The sequence below is a fragment of the Gasterosteus aculeatus genome, chromosome 10, assembly GCF_964276395.1.
Source record: "Gasterosteus aculeatus chromosome 10, fGasAcu3.hap1.1, whole genome shotgun sequence".
NCBI lineage: Eukaryota > Metazoa > Chordata > Actinopteri > Perciformes > Gasterosteidae > Gasterosteus > Gasterosteus aculeatus.
The window spans coordinates 2,804,591-2,808,843 of NC_135697.1; the positions used below are offsets into that span (position 1 = coordinate 2,804,591).

General features: G+C 46.3%; 1 long non-coding RNA gene across 1 annotated transcript; it reads left to right on the forward strand.

Annotated features, from left to right (window-relative positions):
- The first annotated feature begins 1,111 nt into the window (after nt 1–1,111).
- On the forward strand, nt 1,112–3,490 carry LOC144383502 (uncharacterized). The gene is made up of 2 exons (XR_013450926.1): nt 1,112–3,051; nt 3,263–3,490. It is a non-coding gene; the product is annotated as an uncharacterized LOC144383502 (long non-coding RNA).
- The last annotated feature ends 763 nt before the right edge of the window (nt 3,491–4,253 follow it).

Genomic DNA, 4,253 nt, shown 5'->3' on the forward strand with positions numbered 1-4,253 from the left:
AACAATGTGCATCGCTTGCTAAGTTCATCCTTGAGAGTTGCCCGACACATTGTCAGCGGGCTGCGTATGTAAAACACAGGGGAGCTGTTCAAATACACACAACCCAAACGAAGAACGTGTGATTCAACCCTGTTGTAAAATATAATTGAATTTGGTGGGTGCCAAGAAAGTGTGTGAGTGTGTGTGTGTGTGTGTGTGTGTAGTAAGCTGATTCTTTTGTCTCTCACACATCTCGGTAGATTAGTTCCGTTTGTCTCGGCAGGAACAACACATGAAATGGTTGAAACCCTCAGATGTCATCGCAAATTCACATCCGCCTCATTCAGATACTCAGACGGAAAAAACTAAATAGCAATTCTCCTACTACCTGCAACACACCATCGTACAGCATTTACTAGCACACTTCAACACACACACACTCAGGCTGCCTACACATACAGCCCACAGTCCTGCGTGCCAGTGGAGCACCCCCCTGTACACAATGTGGAAAAGCAGCCCGGGCACATGCCGAACACCCACACATTCTCCCCCCTCTCTGAACATGCATTCTCCCCCCCCACCCCCCTCTTGCAGGAGTAATTTCAGTGAAGGAAGGAGGAGAAGGACAACACACTGCCAGTGCTATGATGGGCCAACACACAACATGATTGAGTCGGTCGCTCGTCCCCGCCTGTGGTAACACTGCCCCTCTGTGTCCGAGTCGGGGAGACGCATTACACAGCTGTTGCCACCCAGTTAATCTTGTCACATTCTGTCTGCTTGCTAGAACCGTTACTCAGCTGTAAACTAATCAGTCAGCTGTATTCAAACGGGGGGAAAATGACTGCACATTTCATGAATCGCATTTTCTGAAACGATCGCTTCAGCGACCCTCCTGGGTGAGAGCTTGTGGAAGGAATAATCCTCTATATGTGTCAAGCTAAGAGAAGGATTTTAGAGGTCAATCCATCAGTCTCTATTTGTCAGTTTACTGGCATATTTAACACTTTATCTTCCGACTAATGGAATTTTAAAAGCTAGATTCAAATGAGCAACCATATCATTCTCAGGTCAGAAGACTTATACGTTACATGGGGGGTGTTGGGGTGATGGGGGAAGGGGAAGTTGCAACTAGTGATAAAAACACAGGACTATCACCCAGGACGCCGCAGTCCTGTGTGAAACCATTTCCATGCTGATTTAATTCACCTTACTTTACATATTACAGAAGTTCAACTGGAGGGTTGCATGTACCCCCATTTGAAGTACCAACATGTAGTTTCAACAGTCCTCCAGCAGAGAGAGCAGCAAGCCAGAGTAAACACTGTATCTGATATGAATGAGACAGAGGGAAGGGAGGATAGATGTCACAGGAGGAAACCTCATCACAGTGTTTCCTCAGGTCAGAGACATTCCAGCAGGGCGGACCAGAAGGACGCTTCTTGTCCTTGTGTCTTGTTCCTGTCCATCATTTCATGGCCGCCTACAGCTGATATTAAACGTATATGGGTGATCTCAGTGAGGGAATACCAGCAGACGCCCTCCTCCTCTTGCAGATTGATCTCTTTCTGCTCCACCGCGTGATGTAAGACATGACAACATATTGAACCCACATTGCAAGCAGAAGGCATGATTGGGCGTCAATGCTTTCATGCACACGGAGGCAAACAATGAATACATGGCGGCCTGTTTTTAGGGAAGGTTTTTCAAATCAGATAACTAGAAGCGGCTGTCAGCAAGGGGGGGATAGAAGGGAAGACTCAAACGCAGAGTTTTTCAAAAAAACAAAAAGGCTTTAATAGTTCCAAGTTCCAAAAAGGCAAGATTCCAAGAAGCAGGACGTAGACAAGAAGCTTGAACGCAGTGACATGCACCTCCGGACAATATGCAATGACAAAGTAACAAGAGACACACATGGCTTAAATACACTAGAGAGGTGCTGGTGATTGGAAACAATCATGACATGACAGACAATCACAGGGGAAGACAGGACAAGGCAGGAAGTGAAGTTACCAGGAAGACATGATGCAGAAAACTACCGTGACAGCGGCAGTATGCGCTCTAACGAGATCATATGCATTACCGACAAGTCGAAAGCTCTTGCTGAAAGGGGACACTATCTGTTTTCACACCAAAAGTAGCTGGTACAGCAACGTGACAGAGGTCCTGCACCACTGCTCCCCTGACCTAGATGATGTCATCATGAGCTTTTACTCCCCAGAGGAGTTTGCTTCAGACATCATCGTTAAGGTTTACATCCCACCGTAGGGCAACGTCCAGCAGGCGTAGCGTCCAGTCCTCAACCAGTTCAAACGTCAGAACCCCAGGAAGGCAGCCAGCCCGTTTTCTGTCTCACCTCGCTGGAGACATGCTACCTACTGACCTGCTTCAAAGCCTGCACCATCCTCCCCGACCCTAAAAACCCAAGTAACACAGGACTTGATGACTACAAGCTCGACGCCCTCACCTGTGTGGTCATGAAGTCTTTTGAACGCCTTGTCCAGTCCCACCTGAGATCCGACCCACTCCTGGACCACCTGCAATTTGCCTACGGAGCCAACAGGTCTGTAGCAGATGATGCAGATCCTGTCATTCACCAGCATCTGAGTTCCTCAGGAACTTGTTTGTGCACTTCTGCTTGAAAACAATCATCCCCTCTCTGCTGTATGGCAAGCTCTCTTGCCCGATTTTTGCACAATTTTTGCACATCGTCTCGGCTAATTACTTAATATATAATATCTTACACTTTATTTTATATTCAAACATAATTAGACTTTTCCCCTTGTGCACATGCTTGTGTATTTATTTTGATTGTTTACACCATCCCGACAAGAAAAATTCTTTGCAACATACATGGTAATAAATTATTGTGATTGCGATGATGCCCGTTTCGTAAATTAAGGTTGATTTAGAATAAAATACACCATAAAGCAGGGTATACCTTAGGTTTACTGTGAGTGACTCGTATCTTTTCAGAATAAACTTCATGTCACAAACAGACGTTCCACGTCTCCGGAATACTAAGGTCCGAAGCTCGGGATCTCAGTCACCCCTCTGTGGCACGTTACAATGGTTTGTGCCACTCGGGATCAGCCCACTGAGCGGGCGCGGCCACTCCCACCAACGCACCTGTGGCTCGTCTCTCATCAGGAGAGGTTGGGCATTTAAGCTGCCGAAGCCTCAGAGGCCGATGCGAAGTCTTGTGCATGTTGCCATCACATTCTGAGCGTTCTCCTGATATCCTGTTTCTGCCTACCTGTTATTGACCTCTCCTTTGTCCCAGACCTCGTTCACGCCTGCCTGACCCCCGACGGTACCTCTGCCTACCTCCGCGCTCCCGGCTCTCGACCCCCCGCCTGACCTCCAGCTACGACCTCGCCTGCTCCCTGACGGTGCCTCAGTCTGTTCCCTGCTTGCCTGGCTTTTCGACCCCTGCCTGTTCACCGGACACTACCACGCCTGATCCTTGTCTGTACCCCGCTAATAAAACTGCGCTCTGCGCTTGAGTTCACTCTGGTCTCTTGTGGTGCGTTACACTTCACTTGGTTCACTTGGTCTTTTAACTCACGTATAAAACCAAAGCTGTATCCATGTACTCTCTATTAAGCCGTTAATGCTTATTGCTTACATAATCCTAATTGATCTAAAATCTTAATGCAGTTAATAATCTCCACATTGGCAGGTACATCTGCGGCAAAGAATAACTAAAAATCAAACAATCAACATTCTTCTTTTCCAATGACCAAAAATATCCCTGTAACTTAAGCTGCCTGATCCATCATCAAGCCATCAAGCCACAGCTAAACAATCATTTGCTTTTATTCTAAAAAGCAGAACTCAAAGTGCTGCCGGACGCTTTCCTTGCAGTTTATTTGTCATATGTGCATGCTAAATGCCACGCAGATAAGTCAGCGCTCTACCGTAAAATACAAACACTATTTGTGAGTTAAATCGGATATCTGCTGGCGCTTGTAAGCGAATATGGACTCTTGGTCTTCTCGGTCCATTAGTCTCTCTCCTCTCCATGTCCCTCCCTCTGCGGTTCTCCCTCCAAATATTTCTTCTTAATTATTGCCTCTGATTATTTTCTTCAGGCTTTACTGTAGATCAGAGGATTCCCACCAGCTATTCGAAGTCGCAATTCAAACACTTTATGAGCTGAGGAAGAGCAAAAAGCAAGGATGTAGGGAATAGTGCTCCTAAAATAAAAATGGACATGATAATGTTGACGAATACAATGTAATCATTCTAAAACATTTCTTTCATTTTAAAGG